The sequence below is a fragment of the Chrysemys picta genome, chromosome 6 (genome assembly GCF_011386835.1).
Source record: "Chrysemys picta bellii isolate R12L10 chromosome 6, ASM1138683v2, whole genome shotgun sequence".
NCBI lineage: Eukaryota > Metazoa > Chordata > Testudines > Emydidae > Chrysemys > Chrysemys picta.
Genome location: NC_088796.1, coordinates 49386359 through 49407170, shown reverse-complemented (window position 1 = coordinate 49407170; position 20812 = coordinate 49386359). Strand labels below are relative to the sequence as shown.

The following is a 20812-nucleotide window of genomic DNA, read 5'->3' as shown; positions in this document are numbered from 1 at the left end:
TGGAGAAATTGGAGAAAGTCCAAAGAAGAGCAACAAAAATGATTAAAGGTCTAGGAACATGACCTAAAAGGGAAGACTGAAAAAATTGGGTTTGTTTAGTCTGGAGAAGAGATGACTGAGACGGGACATAACAGTTTTCAAGTACATAAAGGGTTGTTACAAGGAGGAGGGAGAAAAATTGTTCTCTTTAACCATTGAGGATAGGACAAGAAATAATGGGCTTAAATTGCAGCAAGGATGGTTTAGGTTGAACATTAGGAAAAACTTCCGAACTGTCAGGGTGATTAAGCACTGGAATAAATTGACTAGGGAGGATGTGGAATCTCCATGATTGGAACAGGTTAGACAAACACCCGTCAGGGATGCTCTAGATAATACTTAATCCTGCCATGAGTGCAGGGGACTGGACTAGAAGACCTCTAAGGTCCCTTCCAGTCCTATGTTTCTGTGTCTGCTTGGTGAGAGTTCATTAGAAGAATACTTTCCAGAATGGCAAGCAGCATTATCAGTGCCACCCTGAGCTAACAGCTATACTGTGGTGTTCCACATAACCAAGTGGACCCTGTATTAACTTTCTCAAACAATAAATTGATAAAAGACCTAGACGAGATGAAGTAGGAATCACAGGAATTAAAGGACTAATTAGTGGTGTTACTTATTTTAGTGTCAAAATGAGCCTGAGACTAAAGCTGAGATCCAAACATCTGTGAATTCTGGGGCTGCACACTATTTTAGGTTTGCAGGGAAGCAGTTTGCTCTCTTTGAGTCTGTCTTTGTGTCTGGCCAAACTGTGCTTGGTATAGGTTCAACTGGAGAGAATAAAAATGATTTGTGCTTCCCCAGTCTCCAGGGCCTCTTTCAATGGCCTCCAAGGTCTGCTGTGGCAGACCCTGACCACCAGAGCACAGCACATTCCAGTCACACTCCTTATACTGGAAATGGTGGAGGATGGGGTGAGTTGTAGCTCTGTCACCTGGGAATTCCTTTACACCAGGGGAATCCCCAGTTGCATTTAATATGCACGGACTCAATATTGCAATGAAAGCAAGCATGTCCTAGGAAACAGCTGCATGTCCTGGATGCAGTTTGGTAAACTCAACTCTGGCTGGTGTAGGCAAACATAATTCCCCTAATATACTTGCTCAGTCCTAGTCTGACACCCTTCTAATGAGTATTTTGTGGGGATTGTGTGTGGTGGTGGTGTGTGTTTTTGCAAACCAGCAGCAACTCTCTCTTCTAGAGTGGGTACCAGCAGATCTATTTGGGCTAGGTTAGAAAGAGAAACTGATTTGAAGGGGGGTGTGTGTGTGTGTGGGGGGGGATCCCCATCTTCTTAAACATTAATCTACCTGCATTTAATACTTTAGTGTGCAAACAATTCATGTGAATTAGCAGCAATGTTTCACAGATAATGCTGAATAACTGCCTTCTGAGACTGCCATTTATTTTCTTAACGAGAGAGGAATCTTGAAGTTCATTTTTCTGCTATTGATTCTCATGGATATCAACGGTTTTGTGTTGATAGGCATATCTATCCTCTGCTAATTAAAAACAGTGAATAGTTCTGATAAATTATAGCAATACAAAAATTAGCTGACTTAAAGGGGAAAAATAATATTCAGATTTGAAATATTAGTGGTTAGAGAGAACCACATGGAAATATTCCTCTATTGGAAGCAATAAACTGAAGTAAGACCATGCTTACTATCTGAAGACACTGACAGAATCTTCTAATTATAAACAAATGTGAATTATAACCAGAGACAGGCTCAAGTTGCAAAATTTGGATCTACGCTTCAGATCTAGGTTTTTGGGCCACTCCTTGATAAAGACAAAATTCTGATCTGGTTCTAGGTTTGGATTTTATAGGGGGGGGAAGAAAGGCAAGCCCTCAGAATAACTGATTCTCTGGCCCTGCCCTTGTTCTCCTCCCCAGCTGCTGTGGGTTCTGCACTGTACAGGGGTTTACATCCCTGTGGCCGCCCAAATCCTGTCTCTGCCTTGCATAGCATAATCGATAGACCCCGCTGTGAGGGAAGTGGATAGAATTTGCCCCTCAGTAAACTATGGTGTATAATATGAGGATTCTTGTTTATGTTCACTTTTATATTCTATTTGCCTTGGGGAAGGGGGAGTAAAATTGTTTTAAAAAAATTCTAATAAAAGCTCAATTCCTAGATGAGTTCTTTTGAATCCAGTGAACTCCATATGGGAGTAATGATTTGCAGGAGCAGGCCTGAATATGGTAGATAATTTCATTTATAGATCAATGGCCAAAAATCCCACCCCTGAACTGCTTTACAACAGTCTCTGCAATTTTTGACACTAAATGCTACCCACAGCTTTGGTAAGAACACAACACAATTTAAAAAAAAAAACACATAGGACTTTGTTAAATGTGTAAGAAATGTCTTGTACTTGCCTGTCCTCCTTTCTATGTTTTAAAAAAAAAAAAAATTAAAAAATCAAATGTCTCTGCTGTTGTTTCTTCTGACTGAGTCACTGTGGACCCAATCCTGGGATCCTTCACCTAGCAAAACTCCCATTGGGTTTCAACAGTGATTTAGTTAGGACTGCAGGTTGCTGGAGTAGAGTGTGGGGGAATTATTCTGGCAGTTAGCATGAGTAATTGTACTGGATGCTCTGCCTGTACTAATGCTCAATTAGATTTCATTGAGTCTCCAGTATGCCAGACCATAGCGTAGGTGATAAAGGCTGCTAAGAATAAAAGCGACACTGATCTTAATTCAGCATTTTCACTTGCTAACTTTTTTTTGTATTTAGAGATATGTACTGATCATATGAACTGCAAAGGAAAAGATGGAATGAGGCTTCCAAGCAATTATATCCCTCATTAAAGAGCAAGGCACATTTGCCAAACCCCACATGTGAAATAATCAGGACCAAAGACTTAAAGGGAAAAAAATGAAACATGTAATCAGTCTTGTCTATGGCATCACTGAAAAGCAAAACTGTCATTCTGATGTGTTTAAGAATAAATAACTTGCTTTGACAATTATTTTGATTAAAGCTCTTCTCTTAGAGCAGAAGGTATAGCTCCTACACTTGAAACCAGAGATCCCCCCCCCCACCCCCCCCGCTAATGCTCTCAAGTCAAATTTTATTGCAGGAATCTTGTATGATAAGCTGCAGAATCATAATGGCAACGAAATGTTATCTGTGTTGGTATCTGTGGGGCCTGGAGTTCAAAATAATAAATCCATGCCCCATTATATATGCTGCTAGAGAGGAAATGTCTGTGACCAGCTGTCACTGACAAAATATCCTGCAACAAGTTTAATGCAGCAAAATGCCTCATAATGAGAACTTGGCATGACCAGATGTCCGCAGTGGCAATTCTGTAATAGCAGCTACACAGCAAGAAGACAAGAACCAAAATGGAAGTCTGTTCTTGATGTACTGGGGGCGGGGGGGAAATCCTTTGTTTCTAAATTAGAAAACACTGAAACGCATCATTAAATAAACACTATAGTCTCATAACCAGGAAAGAGCTAAAGGAAATTGGACAAGTGATTGATGTAGGTTTGGCACATTTCAATTGTATTAAACCAGCAAGATGGCTGGTGAGCATACCATGTTCAGCCTATGCTATTTGAATTAACTTGCCAAAAACAGTCTATGTATAGTACCTGCAACAATAGTGTGGCATGGATGATTTTGCCAAGGGAGGAAGCAATGTCGATCGATGTCCTGAGCATGCAGATTATGTGGTTTCCTTTTATGTTGCAAGATTTCCTGCCTTCTCTTGGGGGGGAAAAGAGGGACTGGGTGTCTCTCTCCAGTTCTGAAAGGAAAATATATTGATTGTTGGAGTATCACATTTGAGAGATCTGCCTTTTCCAGTTAATGCAATTCAAATCTGAACCTGGGATATTTATGACGGCTTTTTAGATTAAGATGTGTCTGCCCAGAAGTGCATGGTCAGTGCGATGACCAAAAAAAAAGGAGAGAACAATTTCAGCTGCAATGCAAGGGCCGAGAAATAATTACACCGATCAAAGATATATACAATTTTCTTAGAGAAGCAGTTTCTTTTTAATTTTGAACAACTTTATCTACATTAATCTTGCCACTTAAAACTGAAAAGAGAATTCAAAGACTTTTATGTGGTGTACAACAATTAACCTATGAAACTTGCTGACAAAAGATATAACTGAACTCAATAACTTGGTTGAATTCAATATGATTAAACACATATATATTTAATACATGCAATTATATATTTTTATCCAAATATAAGTGATATAAACACTTCAAGGCATAGAATCATAGAAATGTAGTGCTGGAAGGGAACTTGAGAAGTCATTAAATCTAGCCCCCTGTCCTGTCACAGGACCAAGGAAACCTTAGACGATCTCTGACAGGTGTTTGTCCAACCTGTTCTTAAAATCCTCCAGTGATGGGGATTCCACATCCTACTTACAAAGCCTATTCCAGAGCTTTGCTACCCTTAGAAATGGAAAGATTTCCATCCCCCTAATATCTAACCTAAGTTCTCCTTGCTGCAGATTAAGCCTGTTTATAATTTCCCGGGTTCTCTTTGTTCCCCTTTTTAAAGATAGGTACTACATTTGCCCTTCTCCGGTTCTCTGGGACCTCACCTACCTCCATGAGTTCTTGAAGATAGTTGCTAGTGTTAATGTTCTGAGATTGTTTCAGCTAGTTCCTTAAGTACCTAGAATGAATTTCATCAGGCCCTGCTGACTTGAATACATCTAACTTATCTGAATATTCTTCAACCTTCTTTCCCTGTTCTGTTCCTTCCCCTTGTTGTCAATATTGTGTTGAGTATATGGTCACCATTAACTTTTTTAGTGAAGACTGAAGCAAAATATGCACCAAAAACCTCAGCCTTCTTGATGTCATCAGTTATTTCTCCTTTCCTGCTTAGTAGGGGATCTACACTTTCCTTCATCTTTTTCTTGCTCCTAATGTATTTAAAAGGCAATAAGCAGATGTTCTTTATGTCCCTTACTAGGTGTAATTAATTTTGTGCCTTAACCTTTCTAATTTTATCCCTACGTGTTTGTCATTCTCTTGCACTTATCCTTCTCAATTTTCTCCATGTTCCCATTTTTTGTAGGGTTCCTCTTTGATTTTTCAGATCATTAAAGAGTTCCTGATGCAGCCATATTGGTGTTTTACTAATCATCTTCTCTTTCCTTCACATCGGGATAGTTTGCAGTTGTGCCTTTAATATTCTCTCCTTCAGAAACTGCCAGCTCTCCTGACCTCTTTCATCACTTAGATATGCCTAATTTGCATGTACAACTGTGAACAAATGCAGGCAAGCAGTTACTGTACAAGCTCACTTTTACAAAGGGACCATTAGCCTCACTTTCTGAAATTTGACCCTTTCACACACTTTTAATAACTGAAGGTGCTTTTAGTTATGTATATGAGTATTTTTAATGTGATTTTTAACCTGACTCCTGTTTCAAGGTGCTCAGATGCAGTGCTACAATGATGGGTGTAGCACAAAAATCTGATAGATTTCATTGAAACAATGAGAGAGAAGCAAAATTGTGTGTGTTTTTTTTTTTTTTAACCTAAATGTTATGAAACAGATAGTGGACCCAGTCCTGTAATTCATTGGGGCTCAAGGTGAGCATAGGGTTGTACACGTGCAGATACAATTAGAATCACGGCCTGTGTGAGCAGTATAGATGGGGGCTGGGGAGCTATTTTTATGATAAAAGAAATCAAGAAGCATGTGCAATGGATATAATGAAATCCCTTTTCAGACTACCTTGTTTTACTTTTTAAAAATTTTGGTCAAACTTTAAAATTTGCTTGGTGGTTCAGGAGCAAAGGCTCAGAGTAAGCTTTCTAATCTCCTGCATTTCTTATTTTCTATCATTTTTTTTTCTTTTTAAATAACCCAAAGAGGGGATTACAAAGCAACTGAGCACTTTCTACTGATGCCAAATCCACGTGATTCAACCCTTTCTACTGACAGTCTGCAGACAAATGCATTCATTCTCGGTAAAGGTCATAAGTTAAAAGGAAACAGGAGGGCTATAAAATACAGTGTACAGTATCTGAACCTCTGTGACAGACAATATAGAACAGATATTGGTAAAGTAATGTAAATACTGGAAGCAAGCCCAGATAACAAAAAGCTTCAAAAAAGCAGCTTTTCAACTAGCATCTCTGAAGAACCATGAGAAAGACCTTAAGCCTGTCAGCCTCTGTTGTATCACAGTGGTTTGAAACCACAATGGCAGAAGTTCTTACTTAGAAGGGACATCTTTCATCTATGTGCCTTCCAGGGACAACTAAAAGCACCATGCTTCCCCACATCCCCTCCCCTCACAGAGACTTTGAACAGTAAGATAGCTCAGATAGGAACCAAAAATATCTTTGTAAAATCCAGGGTGAGTTGAGGTGGCATAACAGGTGATGAGTGGGAGAGGGCTTTCAAGCTAGTTACTGTAGAACTGGCTCCAATCCTGATTATTTGAGCTTGCTATGACTGGCATTTTCTTAATTTTAGTCTAGAGGTTATCTGCTTTTTATCAAGCAGGGAATCTTGCATGGTGCTGCAAATATTTGATCAGTTATATGACCCAAATAGAGCTGTGTTAATAGAAAAATGTTACTATCTTTCCATTCTGGCTTTTCAAAAATGTTAGTTTTGTCCAGTGCCTTTCAGTTGGGTTAGCAGTAGTTTATATTTCCTTCAAAAATATCTTAACTTTGAAATGTTAGCCTCACTATCTCAATGCTTAAATTATAGTCTGACTTCAGCAAGGTAGATTCATTTAAAGTGCATATTTTTGAAATAACTATGATGGCAGTCCTTTCCCCTCTCTTTGCTTGTGCACTTCTGCCTGGGAACTGAAATCTGCTATCATCAAAGGTCAAATCATCAGTGAGCTTCAAACTGCTCTTTGATTTCATATGTGCATATGTTGTGCCTGTATCCATTTGCACATGTAAAGCTTAGCCTTTATCTGTATGTGCATGAAAGCAGAATAGTAGGGTTGTAACAACTACCTAAGTTGCGCATACAAATACCCTTTGCATATAGAAATACAGGTTTTCACACAAACCAGTTTCATTCATGATTTTGGTGGTGTGGGTTTAGTGGCTACAGCTGACAATATGTCCTTAAACGTTTAGAGCTGTAGAAGCAGCTGACACTGCACAGGATTCACAGATTATGCCTGATAAAAATTAAATTAAGAGTTTCCAGTGAGAGACATTAAAAACTCAACAGCTTCTACAGCACAATGGCTATTGTATCTTGTTAGTCTTAAAGGTGCCACAGGACTCTCTGTTGCTTTTTACAGATCCAGACTAACACGGCTACCCCTCTGATACTTGTATACTAGTGTAAGAGATACCACTGTTACTGTAGGTTCAGGGGCAGCGAATGTTGAGTTTTTAATGCCACACTGTGTAGAAATAAAAGATTTTAGTGTCAGGTTTAGAAAATGCTGTTTCCTGGGCCAAGTGGGAGGTATCAACAGTAATTGAAGAGAATGAATGTTTTGTGACCCTATAAATAAAGTCAGGAGCAGAAATCTGGATGACAAATTTATCGCCCCTTCACCATCCTTTCTCCGAGGCCCAACCCCTGCTCACTTCATCCCCCCCCTCTCTCCATCACTCACTGTCCCTCACCCTCACTCACTCGCTCATTTTCACAGGGCTGGGGTATGGAGGGTGATACGGGTTCTGGGATAGGGCTAGAAATGAGGGGTTCAGGGTGCAGGAGAAGGCTCTGGGCTTGGGCAGGGCATTGGGGTGCAGGGGAAGTGAGGGCTCCAGCTAGGGGTACAGGTTCCTATGAGATCCCCACACATCTGCCAGAGGCCTCATGCCCCCACAATTCTTTTAGGATTCCTGGAGCTCTCCTCTATTGACTCTCAAAGCAGGGGTTGCTTGGTATGGAAGGTGATCACTGATGATGATTCTGAACCTTGGGGGAGCACCCTGTAACCTCCCATATTCCTCATCTGTGTATAATTGTGATATTGCATATAAAGTACGGCTATTGATTAATCGCAGTTAATTCATGCGATTAACTCAAATTGCGATTTAAAAATAATTGCAGTTAATCTCACTGTTTAAACAATAGAATACCAATGAAATCTATTACATATTTTTGGATGTTTTTCTGCATTTTCAAATATATTGATTTCTATTACAATACTGAATACAGAGTGTATAGTGCTCACTGTAAAAATGATAAAAGAAATAGTATTTTTCAATTCACCTCATACAAGTACTGTACTACAATCTAAATTGTGAACGTGTAACTTATAAATGTAGATTGTTTTGTTTTTGAGTGCAGTTATTTAACAAAATTTTAAAAAAAACTTTAGAGCCTACAAGTCCACTCAGTCCTACTTTCTTGTTCAGTCAATCGCTAAGACAAATTAGTTTGTCTTTGCTTCTATGCTAATGATTGTTTAAAAAAAATAGTGCGTTAATTAATTAAAATTGTGACTGAACTCCTTGGGGGAGAATTGTATGTCCCCTGCTCTGTTTTATCCACATTCTGCCATATATTTCATGTTATAGCAGTCTCGGACGATGACCTAGCACATGTAGTTTGAGTTACAAACTCTGTCACTGCAAATTTGAGCAAATGCAAAGAAGGTACCAATGTGAGATTTCTAAAAATAGCTACTGCACTCAACCCAAGGTTTAAGAATCTGAAATGCCGTCCAAAATCTGAGAGGGACAAGGTGTGGAGCATGCTTTCAGAAGTCTTAAAAAAGCAACACTCAGTTGCGGAAACTACAGAACCCGAACCACCAAAAAAGAATATCAGCTTTCTGCTGGTAGCATCTGGTGCCTTTCCCTGTGTGATTCATGAGTGGCTCTGGGAGCATTCATGCAATATGGTTGAGCGGGCGTCTCCACATGCGGTAGTGCTGAGTGATAACTGCACCTGGAGGCGTTTGCTGTTGGTCATTAGCAAGGCATTGTGAAAGACAGCCCAGGCTGGGGAGAGTTAAGGGGGCACAGCAGTCCCACAGTCCCAGGCTGCACCCCGGGGATCCCATCACAGAGGGTTACTGTGGAAAAGATCCTACAACCTCAGACTGTCTATCCTTTTAGCTTGTTATGCTTATAGTAAATTCACAACATGGGGCAACATAGGCTCTAACTTACACCAAGTGGAACCCCGTCGCAATGCCGTAACAAAGGCGAGGCGAGTGAGGCACTTGCCTCGGGCGCACAAAGGGGAGGGACGCAATCACCTCCTCTTCGCCTCCTCCCCTGAACGCTCCGCCCCACTCTGCTTCTTCGAGCCCCCGCTTCCCACGAATCAGCTGTTCGCACGGGAAGGCTGGGAGCACAGAGAAACAACCGGTGGCGCGCTCAGACCCAGGGAGGCGGAGGCGGAGCAGAGTTGAGGTGGGGCTGGGAGCGCAGGGCTGGGTCTAACTTTTTTGCCGCTGCCCCAAGCAAAAAAAAAAAAAAAAAGCGAGGGGGGGAGGGGTGCGGCGCGGCCAGAGGAGTGAGGCGGGGGGAGGGGTGCGGCGCGGCCGGAGGAGTGAGGCGGGGGGAGGGGTGCGGCGCGGCCGGAGGAGTGAGGCGGGGGGAGGGGGCGCGGCGCGGCCGGAGGAGTGAGGCGGGGGGAGGGGGCGCGGCGCGGCCGGAGGAGTGAGGCGGGGGGAGGGGGCGCGGCGCGGCCGGAGGAGTGAGGCGGGGGGGAGGGGGCGCAGTGCAGCTGGAGGAGGGGGTGGGGGGGCACGGCACGGCCGGAGGAGCCAAGACGGGAGGGGGGCGCAGCATGGCTGCAACGTGGCCGGAGGAGCCAAGGGGGGGGTAGCGCATCTGGAGGAACCAAGGCGGGGACACGGCCGGAGGAGCCAAGGGAGGGCACGGCATGGTGTGGCTGGAGGAGCCAAGGGGGGCACAGCTGGAGAAGCGTGGGGGGGTGCAGCATGGCCACGGCGCGCCTGGAGGAGCCAAGGGGGGGGGGGGTGCGACCGGAGGAGCCAAGGGGGGGTGGGCGCGCAATTTTATATTCTTGCCTCCAGGCGCAAAAATAGCTAGTTACGGCTCAATGAGGTGGTGTGGATGTAAAGTAAGGGCAGAATTTGGTGTCCGTATTATCTAAACAAAAAAAGGGAGAAAAATTTGACCTTGCAAATAGTGTTTAGACATATCTGGCTTGGATAATTTTGCACTACGGCACTAGTTCATGCCAAAGTGATGTCTTATTTCTTAAAAAAATTCTGGGCTAACACACTGAAAATGGATTGTTTCATTTCACAGACCCTTGAAGTCAACTGAGTTCCACCAGAGTAAAACTAGTATACATGAGAGGAGGCGTTGAGAGGCCCAAAGGAGCAGTAAACTGAAGGGCTTGGATAGAGCAGAGGAGTAGGAGGATATGAGAGAAAAGATGGAGGTGGGAATGAACTTACACAATAGCTTCACGGTGAGAATGAGGCATGTCTGGGAATCCCTATATTCTATATAGGTTTGAATATGTGATATTTATATTACCATATGGCCCATATCCTACAAACACTTGTGCATGTACTTAAAGTTAAACATGTGTTAAGTGTCTGCAGGACTGGGACCCAAGTATGTATCTGACCTGAAGGAGAAATCTTCCTAGCCATTCATATTTCAGAGCTGCAAAGATGTTTCTATCTATTTGAATAAGAAGACTCCTTACAAAAGATCAGAAGGCAGTATCTGATTGAGGGAGTGGGGGTGGGGCTGGATTGCATTTATAATAGGAAAAGCAATTCCTTTCTGGGTCTCTCCTTGTGTAACAAGCTTTAGATACAATCCTCACAGACCGATCATTCTGAATCCCTGTCAGAAGATTTGAAACAGGAGTCAAACCCATAACTGGGAGTTAATTAAAAAAAATTAGCCAAAGTCTTCTGTTAAGCAATAACTCTCAAATGCAATTTTAAGAGGAGCTAGTCAATATATTTGTTTTTCCTTTTGATATACAGCTACATAAGCAACTCATGCATGAAATATATTAAGGCTTGCTAATTTTCAATCAGTTCCTGGAGAAAGATATTTTCCCCATAGAGAAGGTGCTTCTGTTAATAATAATAATTAATTAATAATTAATAATAATTTATTAAGTTAATAAGTAATGAGTCAAATACAGAATTCTTAAGTGGATTTTTACTTAGTTTATAGTATGACAAACTCTCAGTGGAGGCGGGAAAACCAAATAAAATCCTTAGGATTTGACAATAATATATTGATATAGCACCTTTTATCCTATAGGATCCTAAAACACTTGGGGAAAAGTATGTGATATAGTTTGGCCCCACTGAAATTCAGCCATCTTCATAGTGGGGAGAGGGCGGGAACCATCATCATACAGGAGAGAGCCATTTTGACCAAGCAAATCAGGAAAATCCTTCCTCCCTTGAAAAGTGCAATACTATCTTTAATGTGCCTTTAGTGGTGAGCTACTCTATGTACACAGCTGATCTATGCAAACACATACTTCTATTATTGCTACCTTGTCCTCCCTCTTGCCCATCTGTTTGTTTCATCCACCTGCTGTATTTTGTCATGTCCAAAATTTTTCATTTGCTGGAGCAGTCACTGTCATTTTACTGCATGTTTCTGCAGCACCTAGCACAAGGGAACTGATTGGTGCTGGTGGATGTTAACGTAATACAAATAATTAATAATAAGAGATCCTATTTTTTAAGATTCCCATCTGCAAACTGAATGGGATCTAAATGATCAACCTCAACACTAAAAGTAATTTACAATTAAAAGTGCTTCATTTTTCTAATGGTGACCAGCAAAGGGGGAAAAATGGGCCTGTTACCTGTGTTGCTTTTTCTTGTTTTTTTACATTAAAAATTCATGTCTTGTCTATCCTGGCAGAATTTATGGATGACTGGAGAACTAATAAGTGAGGTTATAAAACGTCCTTCATTGTGAGGGGATGCAATTTTTACTCAGACTGTTTCAAACTCTTTGGGACAGATAGTCTCCTGTGTCTGAGCTGTGTTTGGAGAAGACTCTGTAGTGGAGTCCTTCCATTGATTTCATTGAGAGTTGGATCAGGGCCCATGTAAGTCAGATCTCAGAATGCACAGTTAAATTCTCATCTGCAGCTTCAGGGCCTCTAGTGGACTGATCTACACAGCCATGGTCGTTACACACTCTTCCACACAGGTCTTGTCCAAACCAGTCTTTCTTCTCTGAAAATTCCTACTGTTGCTAACATTGGCGCAGCTCCACTCTAGAGTGGACAAAGAGCCAGTGGCTACTAGCACTCTGTTATTCTGGTGTCTTGACTTGGCCTGAACAGGGCTTGATGATATGGTGGTAAAGATGTCAGCAGGCTCTGTGCCTTGCCTGTTATACTAGTGTTGCCATCATTGGAGCGGTAATGGTCCAATGGTGAGACATTTTAGGGGGAAAACAGCTGGTGTAGACACAGCCCAAGGGGCTGCTTCTTGAAAGTGTCTGCATGATGGAGATTTCAGCTTTGAGTCATTCCAAACCTGCCTCCTTCCCAGGACCAGAGTTACATAGCAAGCAATCGGCTCATGGGAATGACATCTGCAGGCTATGTACTTCCCTGTACATTGCAATACTGTCCAGGGGACTGATTGATTCTTCCATGGCTAAAAATGTCATGGCCAGGAAATCAACTTGAAAAGGGTCATAGAGGGCTGAGCTCCATTACTGAGGTGAATCTGGGTGAAGAGGGGGAATTATTGGGTTACAAATCACACACAAGCCCTACCATCCTCCAAACTACACATAATAGGAGAGTGGTAAATGAGCTCCCCATTCTGACATGGGGATCAGCATCCACAGTGGTGATTAGGGTTATGAGGGTCTCCTATCTCTCTCTCTAGCAATCAGAGGTAGGAAACCACCAATCTTACTAAGATTAAGGCTAGGAAAACTGCTCTTCTCTGCCCCCCTCTCCTCTACACGACCCCGTTACCCAGCACTTCAGATGATTATTTTTAGTTTTTTATTTTTTGCTGACTGAGCTGTCTGTGCCTCACCTGGCACTGTGAAAGGAGGCTCCAGCCCTGGGGTTCTGCTAACTCCTGTACGCTGCATAGTCCAACTATGGGGAAAGCACAAGACCAAGAACAGATAGATATGGTACATGGCCAGTAGGAGGGTTCACTCAAATGAGCGTCTCAACCCTTGATCGGCTCCACAGCTCTCAAGCATGGAGACTTGACTTTTCTTTTCTCTTCTTTTTTAGCCTTGCCCGCAGGGCAGACCTTTCCTCTGGACCACTCCAGTAATGTGGAGGCTGATCGCCATGTATCTTGCTTTGCAACCAGTATACTGTATATGACCTTCCTGTGTCCTGCAGAACAAACACCACCTGTATGCTGTCAGCAGAATAGAGCTGAAACATGGTCACTGGTACTCTTTTTGAAAACTGCAGAATAATATGTTAGCTATCTGAGCACAAGGAGAAAAATATGTGCAGATACATATCCTGTTTGTCATTATCTTTAGAAACCACAACGGGATTATTAGTGCACTACGTATAAGGTCCTGGCAAAGTGAATTGTCCCAACATTTTAAAAAATGTACTGTAGCTTTTGAGATGATATGTGGGCTGTTGGGTCTCTGTGGACTTTACCGCAGTTCTATTGAGCACTAACTATTTAAAAGGCACAGGTTCATTTTCCTCGGCCTTTTGGCTAAGATCAAGTATAATACCTCAAGCTGTATTGATTGCATCGCCATTTACAGTGGGCCAAATACTGATCTTATTTATACTAGTGTGGACCCAAAATAACTCCACTGACTTTACTCCATTGACTAGTGTACATGACCAGTATTGGAATCTGGCGTATCCTCACCACACAGGAAGTTGTTTGGTTTTTGTTTGGTGAGGAGGAAATGGACTGTTCTATGGATAGTTACATGTTACATCTCACTATAGCCAAATAAGCCACCCAAAAACCTGAACAAGCACGGTGCTTCTTCATCCACATTAAAGCGATATTATGGGGTCTGGTCTCAGGGAGGTGGATTACCTACACCAACAGGAGAACTCCTCCCATCGGCATAGATAGTGTCAACACTGAAGTGCTGCAGCAGTGTAGCAGCTCTGGTGTAGTGCTCTAGACATATTGAGTCCTAAACAGGCTTAAAAAAAGAGGACATCATTGTGAAGGTATCTGTTACCTTCATTTCGTTTCTTTTCTGGGTACCCCTATTGTATTCTCGTGCCCCTAATGGGCAACTTTTGGGTGGGGGGGCATAATCTTTGATAGAAAGTTTTTACCACTTTATCCCAGCATCATGATCACACTAACTGCCGTCCTTGTGGATTAATTACTGGCATGATAGAAAGCATATGTGCATAAATGCAGTCTTAGAACGAACAGTAAATGTGTTTTGGAGCTAAGCTTTACTGTTTTGTACCTTTTTCTTGAACAGGTGCCATCAGAAAGTTTTTGACCTCTTTCTTATCTCCATGCATTAAATAGGAGAAGTAAATACCATTCTCCTTTACAGGATGGCAGAATAAACTATCCAGCTCTAAAACCAACACAAGAAACTTATGTGTAGATCCTTGTGTGCTCCTGATTTTTTTTTAATTACATTCCTGGCATTTCCAAATGAGACCAGAACATGAACCACGATGACATGAAAATGTCTGGGTTTTAGAGAGAGATCATGGTGCAGGAGGGTATGTTCTCCGGAGAGGAACCATTTGGACTGAACTAGAAAATATATTATTAAACTGTCTGTGCTACTAGGTTGTTTTTCTCTGAGGAAAAACATGACTGTGGTGCATAAGGAAATGATATGAGGGGAAAAAAACCTGCAAATCAGAAAACCTATTCTTATGCCATCAGGGTTCAAAATGATAATTGAAAATGACCAGAAAATAACTCTCAGAATTGATGAGGGGTTATTTGTTTGGTATAACTGATAAGTGGTGCGCATTGTAATGTATAGATGTGTGTTAGACTGTGCTAAATAACATACAAAAATGCAACTAAAACAGCAGTGCAAAGGATGTGTTCCTCTCTTACAAAATATGATGTGGCGGAGGATTAGGAGAAAAGAGTATAAGGCAGGATTATGGAAGTGTTCCCTTACACAGGACATAACCCTAGATTGTATGCATATGCCTGGAGGGTATAAAAAATCAAAATCACATGGAATGACCTGCTACAATCATAAGAAATCCTGACATCAGTCCTCTGGGATATCATTAAAATTGACTCAGGAAAAGATCAAAATGGTCTGTATAGTCATTTCAAGGCTCTTGCTGATATCTAGCTAACCCTCCTCCTCCCCCCCACCCAAAAAAAGTCACCACCACCCCAAATTAGGGGGAAGCTGTCAAAAATGACCTTCTGCATCTTGACAGTTAATCCATATTAAAGTTTTTATCTTCATGAAACCTGAAATTTTAGTTACATTATTTATTTTTCTGATAAATGATTATATGGTGTACACAGATTGAGGAGTGTAAACATCTTGGGCCTCATGCAACCCCACTGAATTCTATAGCATTGGATAGGGTGGATAAGAGGGAAGAATTGAACTCATTGGAATTATTCTGGTGTAAAACTGGTGTAAGCAAGAGGAAAATTATGCCCAGAGCATGTGTCTTGTTTGGTATATTTGAAAGTGTAATATGGGCAGAAGTGAAAAGGGAATACTTTTTTCGGTATTCATGCTGACGTTATATTGTCTGACCTCTAGTGGCAGTATAAGGAGGTAAATTATTGAATGATTCTGTTGGATCTGATGTTAGTTTGACTAGTTATCTTTGACTTTCAAGTATATAGAAGAGTGTCTAATGTGTATCACATTGAAAAAATGAAGTTAATAAACTAATTAAAAATGGTTTGATTTTTAATCTCATGAGGACGGTTTTAGTTTATGGCCTTATGGATCTAAAGATAAGAGCAGTTGTGCACTAGTGGCCCAGTTCTGTTTTCATTTTCCCCAGTGAAAACAGAGTAATCCTTCTCATTCCAATGAAATACCCTGATTCACACTGGCAGAACCGAGGACCAAATTCTATCTTATCTGTACTTCTGTGCCTACCTCACTTTGCAAAAACTGTATTTCAAATACTCAAAACTGTTTTTTTTTTCCCCATAGCCAAGATTCAGTTTGCCAAACTGGATGATATGCATTGATCAGAAAAGAAGAGTTGGTAGCTAAATCAGTCTAGGATCTAAAGATCCAAGTTAAAGATGTTGTCAATACTTCACTGGGTATAAAAGTGACCATAACAAAAGAAAAGAGAAGCTATATAACTCTTGCCATTATATCTGAACTAGAGAACAAGAATAATTGGGCAAAATTTTGGCCTTGGTTACCCAGTGAAGTAAAGAGGACATTGTGGTGTAATTGAAGTCAGAGTTTGGCCTAAAATGCAATCCTTGTGTTTAGTTGGTGTACATTTTTCAGAAGAGGAAGGGCGAATTGACTTTAGTGGAAGTTGAGAGCAATCTGCATTTTAGAAGACTGGACCCTTTGAATGTTGTATTTTTAATAGTCACTTCTTGTGGTGTATATAAAGCTATGTAATTTCAAAGCTGTTGTCTAGGTACTCTCTCTTTATCTAAACAGTAGGGCCCATGCCCATTTTCAGGGCACTCCATGAGAATTAGTTCAAGATGGATGATGATACAGAGTGACTCATACACACTGTGCTCCCTCATGGAGGCTTTATATTTCTTTCTTTCTTTCCTAAGTGTTTTATTCCAAAATGAGCCATTTAGACTGAAAGCTATTTGCTATGGAAAAATAGAACATTCAGTTTCTAGTTCTCATGGAGTAACATAATGGCATGGTATTGGGATTTATTTCCAATACTGTCTGGGAAGTTTAAATATGCCAATAAATTGTTTTCAATAAAATTTTAAAATAAACCATGAAAAACATTCTATGTGTAGAACAAACTAGGAACGAACAAACATGTAGGTTTTGGAAAATGCTGTTTTGACACAACCTGCATTTGGAATTTGAACTACCAGACCAGCATCCCTCTGAAGGATTTCTGATTTTGATGTCAGCCTTGCTTTGATTTTGCAGGGTGCTGAAATGGATGAGTAATACACTTGTCTGCTAGTTAGTGCCAGGGAGCTGTCTGCTTCTTTTTGAGCTTGCTGGAAAAGCCCCAGGCCAAATTCTACCCTTGATAGCTGGAGCAACGCCAGTATTTTCAAAGAAGAAAATTCAGATTAATTTTAATCTTGTAACTTTTAACATTCTGCCCTTTATTGTTCTCCTCAGAAGGCCGCCTGCTTAATTAGGCTTTAAAAGTTCTTAATGACTGTTTTTCCTCTGCAGTACCATGAATGTGGTAGTTCTAGTCTAACAGCGAGTCAGCGTGTGCTGCACTAGCAGTAAGATTACCTAGCCTCACTACTGGCAGCCAGACACTCAAATATGTTCAGAAGTAAACCAAAGCTACAGAAGCAGTATCAGCCCATCTCAATAACACTAGGGTTACCATATCTAATAAATAAAAAAAGAGGACCCTCCACGGGCCCTGGCCGGAGGCTCTGCTCCTCCCCTGACTCTTCGGCTCTGTTTAAGAGCCGAGCTGCCCCAGCGCTACCGGCTTCGGGCAGCTCCCATGCCTCCGGACCCTGCGCCGCCGGAGCCCGGGAGGGGAAGTGCCCGGCCGGCGGCTGGGATCCGGAGGCAAGGGGGCTGCCTGAAGCCCATAGCGCTCGGGCAACTCGGCTCTTAAACAGAGCCGAAGAGTCAGGGGAGGAGCAGAGCCGCCATTTTCCCGGACATGTTCAGCTTTTTGGCAGTTCCCCCCGGACGGGGGTTTGAGTGCCGAAAAGCCGGACATGTCCGGGAAAAAGAGGACGTATGGTAACCCTAAATAACACAATCATATTTACTGCTTATATGGCACCCTTTGTCTTAAAAATGCTTTATGAACATTAACAATTAACCTAACGGCGCTAAAAACAATCACATTGGGAAAGCCTAGACTTAGTGTTCAAGACATTCCTTAGCTTTCAGAAGAGAAGACCTGCAAGTCATGATGTGATTTGTTACATTTTATACCAACGTCTAGTTTATTAGACATTTTATTATCACCGAGGATCCACATAAGCCCGCATGCAGTGCCACACAAAGTATCCCAACAGCCCATTCTGTGGGGATGGGAGCTAATGTGTGACCTCCTTGCTGGGGTGAATTTTACCTTTGAGTGGTATGCAGTGATACCGATGTGGGTTGAGAGATTGTATGTTGGAGGCAGGGAAGAGGCTGCCTAAATGCTATTGACTGCTAATGTTTTTAAAGCACAGCGGAACTGAAAAGCAATGCTCCTCTGTATTGCACTCAAGAGAGAGGCTGCAACTTGACTCCTAGCTTCAGATATCAGACTAAAAAGGAAAATTGACATTAATTCCTGGGCAATGTATGGCTTCTGGGCATGCCTGGTGGGGGTTGGTTTTTTCCAAGGCAAGATTTCTGTCCTTAGGAGAGGAGGAAATTAAGTTGTGCTGCATCATTGTGCTGCAATATGCTCAGGCACAAATATCTGTTGTGTGAGAACCTTCCTCAGCAGCCTCATATTGCTCTAGCACAAGTGTTAAGACTGAATACTGAGAGCTAAAGGAAGATAAGATGGAAAATTCAAGAACTTGGGTGAAAATACTGTTCTATAAACTACTTTGGCTCCCAAAAATACAACTGTAATGAGCAAATATCAATATATATTTTTATAAGCTACATGATAAGAAAATAGCAAATGATTTTACTTTGTCATGCATAAGAGAAATGGGATGGAGAAAGATCGCATTTCTGAGTGTTGCTGGTGCAGATAAAATGTATGGATGGTGATAGAGAAGCACAGAAAATCTCAAGAAGTGCTATTGTCTGAGACAAGAAACCTTTCCCGCTTGCATTTCTGAGATTACTTTTCATGTAGCCTAGCTGATTGTAAGCTTTGCTTTATCATCACTGCTGAGCCTCCAGTTGGATGGAATCCTAGAGTTAAAAGCCTGAAACTTCCAGAGAGAGAGTGAGTTTTTGGCCGCAGTTGCTAATGTATAGATCCTTACAGGACAGCTTGCTTCTGGGTAATCTAACTATAAACTTCTTCAGAGTCTAGAGTTACAGACCGTATTTATCTCTTCCGAACACCTGCAGGGCTCAGATTTTACTTTAGCTATTATGTGCATCATGCTACAAAAGAGAGAGTAGCACAATGGAAAAATCTTTGTTTCCTTTTCTTCACCTCCCCCAACTGTTTTTTTTACTGGAAACTTCAATGAGCAGCACTTTTTTTATTATTATTATTACGAAGGGCTTCTTTGAGATGGAGTTATAAATGAGAAGTAAATGTATATTCAGACACACTCTTCATTTTAATATTTACATAGTAAATTTTCAGATAGCTGTTATGATAAAATCAGAATCAGCTTTGCCTGAATGTTTATTTCACAGGTTTGATTTGAATGACAGGTTAACATATTATGTATGTTTGCAGTTCTCTCTGTACAATACGTATCTATTTTTACCCAATTATTGATCACAGATATAATCCTTTTTTTGCTTACATTCTAGAAGTATTTTAATAAAGGTTAGGGCAGTAAGTACTTGATCCAAAAATACAATAAAAGCAAACTTTCAGATCAGATGTTCACAGGTTAGAACTCAAAGGGCTTCTTCTACCTCAGATTTGCCTATAAAGCTATCTATATTCCCTCTTACAAGATCATGTGAGAACCTCTTATATTAGCATTCAGCAAAAGCCTGGCCACAGTGAGTTTCCTCACCAAGCCAGCCTATCAAAAATACAGTTACATGTTGGGCATTTCCTTTTGTTTTGCAGTGACTTACTGATTCTCAGAAATCTGATTTTTTTTTTCTTCAGATGATTATTTTTACAGATACTGTCCCTATAATCATCTATCAAGGGATACCAGTGGGTTGACCATGGCAACATTATTTCTGAGTCACTAATGCCTTTGGTCCTCTGCCACTTGTGAGGTTTTCATCAATAAAGCACAAAAATAATGTATCCATAACCAATTCTTGAGATACTTTGCTCATGCAAAAGAGTTATTAAAAATGCATTTAACCTTTAAGATACTGTTGTTTTATGCATGTAATTAGCTGAGTGTTTAAACCAAAATGTGCAACTTGTGTTCAGTCAACCATTATATGCTCATTAGTCAAGATTTTATAGCATCCTTTACAGAATATTAAAATAAAAGTCTAGTCACTGGTGTTTAGGGAGCAAAACCTACCCTCTTCTCCCCTGCAGGGGCTCACACCCAGCAGAGTGGCACAGTTCAGCTGCACAGGAGGGAGATGGGAAGGAGTTGATGGCCCCTGAGGGTCTCATGCAAGAGTTCCATGCCCCTTGCATGTCACTGGTGTTCCCCACACATTTTCTCTGCATTCCAATATGCTAGGAGAGCCATGTGAGCAGAAGAGGAGTGGGAATGGGGCCAATGGATCCACAAGTACATGGATCCATCAGGTACTCTCGAACAACATGCAAGTGATGCAATCAACAGAGTAACCCTCAAGCTGCAGTAGCAGCTGTGGAGCATGACTTGGAGGCAGGATTTCCTCCCAAACATCACAGGACTAGAACTCATTGTTTGCCAAAAATCACTTTTTTAAATCAAAAGTTTCATTTAAAAATCCCTCACTAACTTGCCATTAAAAAAACTAATTAAGAAACCTGACAGTTTTTTGCAAACTTTTTTTTTTTTACTAGCTATATGCAGGACCTGCTACCAACAGGGATGGAAAGGAGATTATATATAATCTCAAGCAATTTATTTTGCTGGTTAGGATAGCATGGTTGTAACAACACTATACAAAA

The 20812-nt window shown here is 41.2% G+C and overlaps 1 long non-coding RNA gene across 5 annotated transcripts in view; it reads left to right on the top strand.

The window, feature by feature from the left end:
- The window catches only part of LOC135972369 (uncharacterized), a 133882-nt gene that overhangs the window by 97553 nt on the left and 15517 nt on the right, over window positions 1-20812 (top strand). The window contains exons 3-4 of one of the 5 annotated variants that reach the window (XR_010588800.1): window positions 10264-10429; window positions 13217-15886. The exons of the other annotated variants lie outside the window; for them this stretch is intronic. This is a non-coding gene — a long non-coding RNA (uncharacterized LOC135972369). Of the gene's footprint in view, window positions 1-10263; window positions 10430-13216; window positions 15887-20812 lie in introns of those variants that run through there. 5 annotated transcript variants of the gene reach the window in all.